Genomic DNA, 10,540 nt, shown 5'->3' on the forward strand with positions numbered 1-10,540 from the left:
GGCTCCTGCTCGGTAAAAGGTCAGTTTTCGAACATCTCGTTTTTATATATGGTAATGTTAGATACCTTGAAATACATAATCCAGAGTTATATTGCTATCAAGAATGATAGTGCAGTGCTTATAAAACGTTCCTTTAATTCCTTTCCTGGATTTTCTGTTGGCTTAATGTGCAAGGTATAGGCTATTCTTGGTTATTTTTACCCTGATGAATCTTGTTTAAATTTGTGAATGGGCTATCTGCTATTTGTTTCATAAATCTTATTCGCCTCCCCTATTCTGGTCTATCTCTTCCAAATGGTTTTGGATTTCCATGAAAAAATTCAGGAAATATTTTGCTATTACCAGACCATGCACATATTTTCATTTTAAGATAGGCCCTTGGTGGTGCATATACGAAATTTGTTGTTGTTGTATTGTATGCTTGGGTGCATCCTCATGAATTGTATGCATATCCTTTCAATGTTTCCTCTGGTTTTTCCATTGCCGATCTAGTAATTCCAGCTCTTTTCTGGCAATTCCGTTGAGGTTGTTCTATAGATTGTTTAAATCCCTTTCAGTCTCCTAATTTCCCTCCTCTCAGACTAGTCAGGAAGCTTCATTCAATGGGTATTCAATTATCTTGGGCTCCGTAGGCCGTCATTTCCTTTTCTTTCCAATATCCTCTACTTTTTGTAATTTTAGTACTATCGACCCTCATCTCTTCTTTGACTATTTATGGTCCTTTTTCTCAAACCTTACCTCTTTCTATTAATACCTGGAGATATCTTGTCGTGGTTTTTTTTCTCCTCAGTATTTGTCCTACTCTCATGGGGATCTAATTCGACCTTTTTCATTACTCTAATTGATGACTATATCCCGAGGTGGCTATATTATCTGAAATTAGATATATCTATCCTTTTGGCCCGTGCCTCTTTTAATTCCTCTATCTTGTCGCCCTTTGGGAAGTCGGGCTATTACTGTCTGCTGAGATGGAGATACTCCACGTGGAATCCGACACGTCGGATTTAGTAAAAGCTACCATGGAGGCAGAAGCATTACATTTTGGCACTATTAAATCATCCTGTTGGTACTCCAAATTGGCAGATCACTTGCAATCTTCCCTACATGTTCTTGGTCCAGGCGTTGTTCCCCCCTCTGTTCCCCGTAGCAAAAACAATCATCGGCTTGCAAAGATCACCCCTTCCCCATCTGCTATATGTTTGGATAGTGTTATGCTGGCGGACCGTATTGCAAATTTGCAATCTCGTGCATTAATTGGGAAATGGCACTTCCCTGACATGGATGATGTCCAGATTAGAAAATGGCTTGGAGCTAGATGGCGACCTCTCATTGGATACACTCCTACTATTGTTCGTCTGATGAAAGACTGGTACAGCTTTCATTTCCTGAAAGTAAAGGACCTCAATACCATTTGGGGCCTCCCATGGGTCCACGAGCAGAGTTCTCTGGCTCTCCATAAATGGTACTTAGGGTTCGACCCTCTTAGGAACACCCCTCAAAACAATTTTATATGGGTCAAATTACCTGCACTTCCTATCGAACTATGGACGAAGGAATCTCTTTCCTTCATTGGAAATGCAATTGGAAAATTTGTCTACGTAGACCCCAGATGCCTGGGTGCTAAAGATAAAAGGGTTGCCTGGATCTTGGTGGAGAAAGATTATAGGGGTTGCTTTCCTGACCAGATTGACTTGTACTGGGGGGAATTATCTACCTGTCAAAGGCTTGATTACTAGGGGGTCCCATTCAGATGCTCCCTCTGTCACAAAATGGGACATCTCAAAGACAAATGTCCTCAGCATCCGAATGGAAAGGTGTGATATAAGGAACACAGGGTGAATCAGAAATATCAGAACGTGGCTTCACCGCACGGTTTCGAGGATGATGAAAAGAAAAACTATATAAGAGCATCTCCGATTGCGGATATTTTCTCCCCGACCCACTCATACTTTTTATCCATTTCCTGGGACCTATCGGGGGAGATGCTCCATCGGCCTTTTTTCTCCCCCGGGCATCAAAAATCTTCCTCCATATCTTTTCCGAGATCAAATTCAATGGACGATTTACTCAAGGTGGGTGCTAATGTCATTTCCTCTTAACCTCCTCCTCCTGAACCATCCCCGAGTATTCCTATCATATCGCCTACACCTATTCCTAAAGCATGTCTCCTTTCCCAACTGAATACTGACATTCATATTGTCCCCTATTCCTCTTCATCACCCGTTCTATCTGGTCACGACCCTAAGAAGTTCTCCCCCTCCTCATCTATTCATTTTACCTCGAACCACTCCCTTAAATCCTCTAAGGGTAAAGCCCCCATGACCTCGACTTCTCCCCCTGCATCTCCTCTACCATCCCCCACTAACTCTATAGGCAGCGACCTTGACATGCTACTACAGAGGGAATCTCTTCGCCTACTACCCCTAACCATTCATAAACCTAGAAAGTCTTCTTCTCCTGTCATCAGTCCTAATTCAGCGAAGAATATCACTGTTCGTTAAACAAAACAGGGGCAGTAGGCACTTCAGGGGGAGAAAGGGCATTTCTAAACTTGCCTAAAGTTTCCAACCTGAAGAAAATTGCCTAAAACAGAGATGGTTAAATGTAAAACTCTAACTGAGATCAACCCTCTTCTTAACAGCTTACCGCTACTATTACCCTTCTAGAATCCAGATCCTAATTATATAGAAAATACCTGTTCTCACTGTTTCTTTTATAATCCTAGGAAGAATTGTATCTCACAGGAATAAACATTTCTAGTTTCAGTTTGGTGCCTCGTACCTATGTTGTTTCCTGTAAGTGATCCCAAAGAAAGAGGTCACCTCTGTTCACTGCAGCTAGTCAACCACCTGACCACGAGATTGTCTTTCGAGACCAATCTCCCCCCTAGCTTGCTCAAAGACGAACATTCTTTTACAAGTTGCACGCGCTCTGCGCCTTTACCATCTGATCATCACCAGACATAGTAAGCCCCTTTTCTTTTCCTTACTGCCTGTCCTCTACAACACAGTTTCCTCCCCCCCTCCTCCCTTTTCCTGGAAGCCATCCCATAATTGGGGGGGCAGTTATGGTTTGCAACTGTTTCTTTTTTTATATTCACTTCTCTCCTCAGAAGTTACATGATATCCCTGTTACTAGGAAAATCATTTCTCATTTTCATTTACTAAAAAAAATATTAATTTATGCAACAGACAGTATCACCATCCTTCAGTTTGTTTTTTTTTTTTAACTATGGTAAATAAAATATTTACAATAATCTGGGGATATGACATTTCCCCCTCTTGAAATTAGACATCGTCCCGATGTCCTTCGGTTATGAACAGCCCTGGGTAAGCATGTTTCATGAGTTCCTCATCCTCCCAAGTGGCCTCATCAGGCCCAAAGTGCTGCTACTGCACTTTAACTGGGGTAATATCCCGCTTCCGCAGCGTTACTTCTCTCCGATTGAGGATGCTTAATGGTTCGACCAAGATTTCTCCTTCCGGTTCGACCTACAACATGCAACATCCTCAGTCAGTTTCTTTTAAAAGAAAACATTTAGACCGATCTATCAGAGATAATTCTCACCTGTATATCTTGCCATCTAATCACATGTTTAGGGTCATAAATATATTTTTTAACACGGAGACATGAAAGCCATTGTGGACTCGTATGTGACTTCGCAGAGTGAGCTGGTAAGCCACTGGCCCAATTCTTGCTAAGACCTGGAACGGTCCACGATATCGAGGTGCCAACTTAGCGCACCCGCTCCATTGTAATGTGCTCTTTTTTACTTGAATTCTCACATACACATGATCACCGACTTGATACTCCTTAAACCTCCTTTTCCAGTCAACGAAGTTCTTTTGCCTATCCTGAGCTGCCTTTAGATTAGAACATACATTTTTAACCAGTTCCTCCATCTCCTTAAGCATTTCAAGATCTAACATCAATCTATCTTCTGATCCAGTCCAGCTCGAGGGAGTGCGGCACTTCTGCCCATACAATACTTCAAAAGGGCTCATTAGCAATGATGTGTGGTAGCCATTGTTGTATGCGAACTCAACTAAGTGCAGATAGTCCTCCCACTTGGTTGGTTGCTGCATCACATATGCTCTTAACATATCTTCCACCACTTGGTTCACCCGTTCGGTTTGCCTATCAGTTTGAGGGTGATAAGCCGTGCTGAAATTCAGCCGAGTTCCCAATTCTTCAAACAATGTTTTCCAAAAGACCGATGTAAATTTTACATCACGGTCTGAGATTATTGTCTTTGGTAACCCATGCAGCTTAAATATATTTTGCATGAAAACATGGGTGATCTGCATAGCTCTGTAAGTAGATTGCACCGGTATAAAATGTGTTGACTTACTTAGTTTGTCCACCACCACCATGATGGAGTCGTTATTTTTCTTTGACTTGGGCAAACCCGTTATAAAATCCATAGAGATGGTTTCCCACTTCCATTCCGGGATGGGTAATGGTTGTAATAATCCCGCAGGATGTTGGTGTTCTGCTTTAATTTGTTGGCATTCCAGACAACATGCCAAATAACCAGCCACATCTTTCTTCATACCCAACCAATAATATTCTTTTCGAAGTGCAGTGATCATTTTTTGATATCTTGGGTGTCCAGCGTAATGACTCTTATGATACTCATCCAGTATCAAATTTTTAATGTTGTTCTGATTGGGCACATACAACTTTCTTTTGTAATACAGCATCCAAAGCATAATCCGACTGTTTTTCTTTGCTAGTTGGTTGTTGAATTTGTCGTTTTATTTGCTGATAAACAGTATCTTGTTCGGCTGCCTTTTTAATCATTTCCCCGAAGGGGCTTTTCCCTTCACTGCAAGAAATCTCGTATAGGCATTGCAATTTCCAACTCAAAGCATCAGCCACCCGATTCTCTTTCCCTTTTAAATGCTTGATCTCAAAATCAAAACCACTTAAGAAATCCACCCACCGTGCTTGCCTTTCATTTAGAGTGGGCTGGCTAAAATAATTGGTCAGACTGTGGTGATCCGTCAACAATAAAAATTTTCTTCCCATAAAGTAATATCGCCACATTTTCAGGGCGTGAATGACGACTGCCAACTCTAGATCATAAGAAGAATATTTCTTCTCATGCTCTTTTAACTTTCTTGATTCATATGCTATCACTTTTTCTTCCTGCATTAACAGACCTCCTACCCCTTCCTTACTTGCGTCTATGCACACCACATAATCTTTATTAGGATCGGCTATGCTCATAATGGGTGCCGTGGTGAGCAGGTATTTGAGTTGTTCAAAACTTTTTTGACATTCAGGGGTCCACCTGAAGGTTCTTCCCTTTTTCTGTAAGGATGTGATTGGATAAGATACTCTCAAAAATCCTTCTACAAACCATCTATAATAGCCTGCTAGCCCCATGAAAGATCGGATGTCCGCCACATATTTGGGTACCGGCCATTCCATTATGGTCCTTATCTTTTCGGGATCCACTGGGATCCCTTCTTTAGTGATTATATGCCCCAAATATTGTATTTGTTCTTTAAATAATTCACATTTACTGAACTTAGAGTATAATTGGTGTTCTCGGAGGGTTTGCAATACTAATATGAGGTGCTCCCGATGCTCCTCCATAGTCCAAGAATAAATCAATATATCGTCAATAAAGATCAGCACAAATTTATCCAAATACTGATGAAATATACTGTTCATCAGACACATAAAGGTGGCGAGGGCGTTGGTCAACCCAAAGGGTAACACCAAAAACTCATAATGGCCATACCGTGTTCTAAAAGCTATCTTAGCTATGTCTTCTTCTTTAACCTGATTTTGTGATATCCTGATCACAAGTCAATCTTTGAGAAAACTGTTGCTCCTTTCACCTGGTCGAACAGTTCATCAATACGGGGTAGAGGGTACTTATTTTTTATTGTCAATTTGTTCAATTGACGATATTCCATACACATGCAGAGGGTCCTGTCCTTTTTCTTAACGAACAATACCGGGGCTCCCCAGGGAGACACACTGGGGCGAATGTAGTTTTTGTCCAAAAGCTCCTGTAATTGCATTTTCAACTCCATCAATTCCGATATGCTCATTCTGTAGGGTGCACTGGATACTGGCGCTGCCCCTGGCACAAATTCGATGGTAAAATCTATATCTCTTTTGGGTGGAAATTCGAGAATCTCTTCCAGAAACACATCAGCAAATTCTTGTATCACAAGAATGTTCTCCAATGTAGCTGTTTTATATTTCCAATTGGCATAACCCACTTGGATGTCATAAATCTGACATCCCTTCCTAAGGCATTTTTCTAACTGTGAGGCAGTTATGGGCCGAATCTGCACTGGCCGCTTAATTCCCTGCATCTCTTGTTTTATTCCAAGCTCGTTTTTATAACAGATGGTCTTAGTTTTACAATAAATTATGGACTAGTGTTTTTCTAACCAGTCCATTCTAATCAGCACATCGTACGAACCAAGGGGAAGCACATTAAAATCTGTTGTCACTGGTTGTCCTGCTATCTTTAAAGGGCATTTTTTGACCTTAGCAAGTACCCATCTTTTTGCCCCTGTTGCCAACTGTACTAGCCAAGGGTCCTTAAATTTAACAGGTTGCAATTTGCAATGCTCCACGACCCTAGGACTAATATAACTTAACATAGCTCCAGGATCAATTAAAATAGTTATAGCAAGGTCTAAGAGTTTACCTTCGAATTCCACCATGGTCGGCTGGTACTCCGCCTCGCGATCTTCCAAAGCGGTGTTAATCTTTGGCAGACTCCGTCCTACATCGCCAACTGTAGATGCTTCGTAGACCTGGGAAACCTGTTCGGTTCCTTTTCTTTGGGGACAATTTTTCACGTAATAGGGTCCACCACAGCCCTAAGATTGCACTGGAGGCCTTGTTGTCCCTTCATTGTCTATTTTCCCGGGTTGTTCATTAGTTCTAGACTCAATGGGAGGCTTTAATCGGAGTGGATTATTCTGTAAGTTTCTGCTATTTTGCCCCTTGGTGAATCCTTTGTTACCACCACCTCGATTACCTTTAGTATTTCCAACCAGCTTGCTGCTTTTCTTATCGACCCATTTCTTACCCAAGATTTCTCCCTTCTGCTTGCTTTGCTGGTAGCAAATTTGGGCTTTACGTATGGCCTCGTCCATCGTCTTTGGGTTGTCAAATTCGATTATTTCCCTCATACTCAAGGGTAAACTACTGACAAACTTCTGTACTTTATCTTTTTCCTCCCGAATATAAGGCACATAACGGAGCAAAGAAGTAAAACGAGTGACAAATTCGTTCATAGTTTGATGCCCCAACCACAGGTCATGAATTTCCCTTGCCTTCTCGTCATAGAAGCACTCGGTCAGGTACCTTTCCTTAAAGTATCTTTGAAATTTTTCCCAAGTGATATTCTGTTCACTCACTCCTCTTACCATCTTAACTTCTTCCCACCACAGGGTGGCCTTTCCCTGTAATTGGAAAATGGCCAACCACGCCTTGAGGTTGTGATCGTATTCATATAGCTGGAAGTATTTGTTCATATTAATCAACCAGGCCTCAGCTGATTCTTCTTGTTCTCCATCAAAGTGTGGCAATTTGATTTTACGGAATTCCCCTTGAAACTCTATCCATTGCCTTTTGGATGTATGTTGTTCGGAAGCATTATCAGAGCGTTCCTCCTCCCTTCCTTCTAACTCTTCGGGGTTTGTGTGGTGATTTTGCTCTTCTGACAGTCTTTGTTGCTCAGCGCTGGGATTCAGTGGCTACTGATTCTGTTTGTCAGATAGGCTTTTTATAATCCTCTCCTGTTCCATAGTTAACCTTGCGTTATCCTCCCGTAATCGGGCCATTTCATTTTTCAACTCTTGTACTGTCTCCAAAATTGCAAGATTGGTATTGCGAGCCTCCTCTCCAAGCTGTACCCATAATTCGAGGTTATTTTTAGGATCAGTCGCAAGTGCCTGACCCACCACAACCCTGCGTGATGCGCTGTTTGCTCTCCTCATATTGTCAGTCTTCTGTTTTACTGTGCTTAACATAAGACAAGTAACAGAGGAAGGGTCAACACATTATCTGTTTTTCTTTAACTACTCAATAGAGACGAAATAAATTGTATGTACACAATTTGTCTAGCAGTTTCAATTCCCAGAGGCCACAGTTTTTGTAACTGGGCTCTGATACCACTTGTCATGGTTCCAATCCCGAGTACCTTTTTTTTTAATGGTTTTCAAGTTACCGGGGTTTACACGATAAAGTTATAAATTCATGCAACTATTGGAACCCACATAGTTCCACCAATTGCACACCTTGACATGCAGCGTTGAATTTTGTTTATGTACTCAACATACTGACTATGAAATTTATTTAATTCACGATTTGGTAACTCGCATGTTTTTCCACGCGGCAAATGGACATATGGTAGCTTTAACATGGCTTTCCTTATCTGTTTTCATGTGTAATTAATCTTGCCCACTCTGTTCTGTACGAGGCTGGGCAGGCTGTCCAGTCCCTTTGCTCGCTTGGTATTTCTCGCCTCATCTACGGTGGTGATCGCCCTCTGCCATCCAACGGTGGCAACCATTCACGGTTTTTCAACCTAATCTATCGGATGCTTTGGTGACGGTGCTCATTTGGATGGGCAGCTCCTTAAGGAGCCTGTTCTGGTTCGATCCATGCATTGCAGCTCCAGAGAGCAGACCCATCAGACCTTTACTCAATTGCCGGCGGATTTAGCACCTAATCCCTACAGGTAATCAGGTGATGCAGAGTTTTTTTCGTTTTGTTTCCTTTTAACTAAAGGCTTACTTCGATACCACTGAAAGAACCCTTATCTCGTTCATGGCTCATGCGCGCTGCAGGTATTTGAGGGCTTCCTATGGCGCCGGAAAGAGTTGTTCTTACGCTTGGAGACTCAACCTTAAACGGTTAAGTCCTTGTCAATTTAACAAAGTTGGTTTCTTCTAAATTTCTACTACAGTTTGCTTGCATACCCACAGCTGTCTAACTATGTTTGCGTGGCTTGCTTTCATGTAGGCTGGGCGCCTGTCCCTCATGTGGTGGCCTAGTCTTGTCTAAAGGAAACCCTCCTTCAGCGTGACCAGAGTTCCGGGTATGAAAATGCCTTCCGGCCGAGGCCTCGACTGATTGTTCTTCGGAGGTTTTCATGTGTCCGATGAAGGGTATCCCTTCCAGGTTTTGTTATATATTTAGTTAGATATTGGAGTGGAGGGTATTGCGTCCCTTCATAGGCTCCAGGTTTCCATTGAATGGCATGTATGACTTATTTATTAATGATAATAGAATTTGGCGTCCTTCTTGAGTTTCACTGTTGGGACATTGTGGTTGTATTATCTTATTGCACAACTGTGCACATTATGCTTGCGGCACAATTTTCCTCTTTACTGTTGTGTTGTATTTACCATGAAGGTCTATTGGTTTTATAGACACAGCTGTCTCTTTTGTTTTATTCATGTTTAAAGACTATAGCACCGCGGACTTGTTTGTGCTGGAAATATGAATGTAGCTTTCTTTTCTAAAGACTTGGTCTCGACCAACGTTGATTATATGCATTTTGTTTAGCATTCAAATAAATGTACATTTTCTTGATGATCTATGTATTCGGCTCTTGGGTTGGACATGTTACCACTTTCGTGCACATTCAGATTGAGAAGGTCTAAGACTCTTCTCCTCAGAATCACAGCCTTAAGTTTTTTTTTTTTGATAGCAATTATACTCTACTTGATTCTTATCGTTGTTTTAATATGGAAGAGTTAAAGCTCTGAAGGGTTTCAAGCTCTACCCAACCGAGATACACAATCTTGCTTCAAACCCCAGGTTTTCTTGGGTTCACTCGCAGTTCAAAGGCTACTCAGGGGGCGGACATCCTGCCGCACCCATAGTGTTTCTAACCCTATCTTTAATACAATAGGAGAAACAAGCCCGCAAACCCTGATGAACTTGCGATAAGCTTCGCATTCAGTTGGTGATATCTTAAGGTTGCTTGCCGCTCACAAATGAGACGACCGATGGCTTTCTCTGCTTTATTATTTTATTTTATTTTTTTCAAGAAATGCTCAGCCTTAGCGTGTTGCATGTCATCAAAATTAGTACTGGAATTTAGTTCTACGTAAGAATAAGTTCTGTTCTCTTTCTTATTCTAAGGTCTGTCTAATATTTGCACGGTGTTTCCACAATATGGTTTACTATTGATCCTCAGAACAAATAACCTAATTTTGAAATGTCTCCCTAAGGTTTTATTTTCTTTCATTCTCTAAATGCATGAAACTGATTAATATAATTAGAATGTTCAACTCACAACAGAGTCACTCTGTGAACCCTTAACAATTATTGATAATGCCAATGTTTAACTATACATGTCTCAGTTTCCAACCGGAAGAAAATTGCCTAAAATAGAAATAGTTAAATGTAAAACTCTCACTGAGATCAACCCTCTTCTTGACAGCTTACCACTACTATTACCCTTCTAGAATCCAGATCCTAATTATATAGAAAATACTTGTTCGCATTGTTTCTTTTATAATCCTAGGAAGAACTGTATCTCACAGAA

The sequence above is a fragment of the Pinus tabuliformis genome, chromosome J (genome assembly GCF_031772625.1).
Source record: "Pinus tabuliformis cultivar Carrire ecotype Pingquan chromosome J, CPIR1, whole genome shotgun sequence".
Lineage (NCBI taxonomy): Eukaryota > Viridiplantae > Streptophyta > Pinopsida > Pinales > Pinaceae > Pinus > Pinus tabuliformis.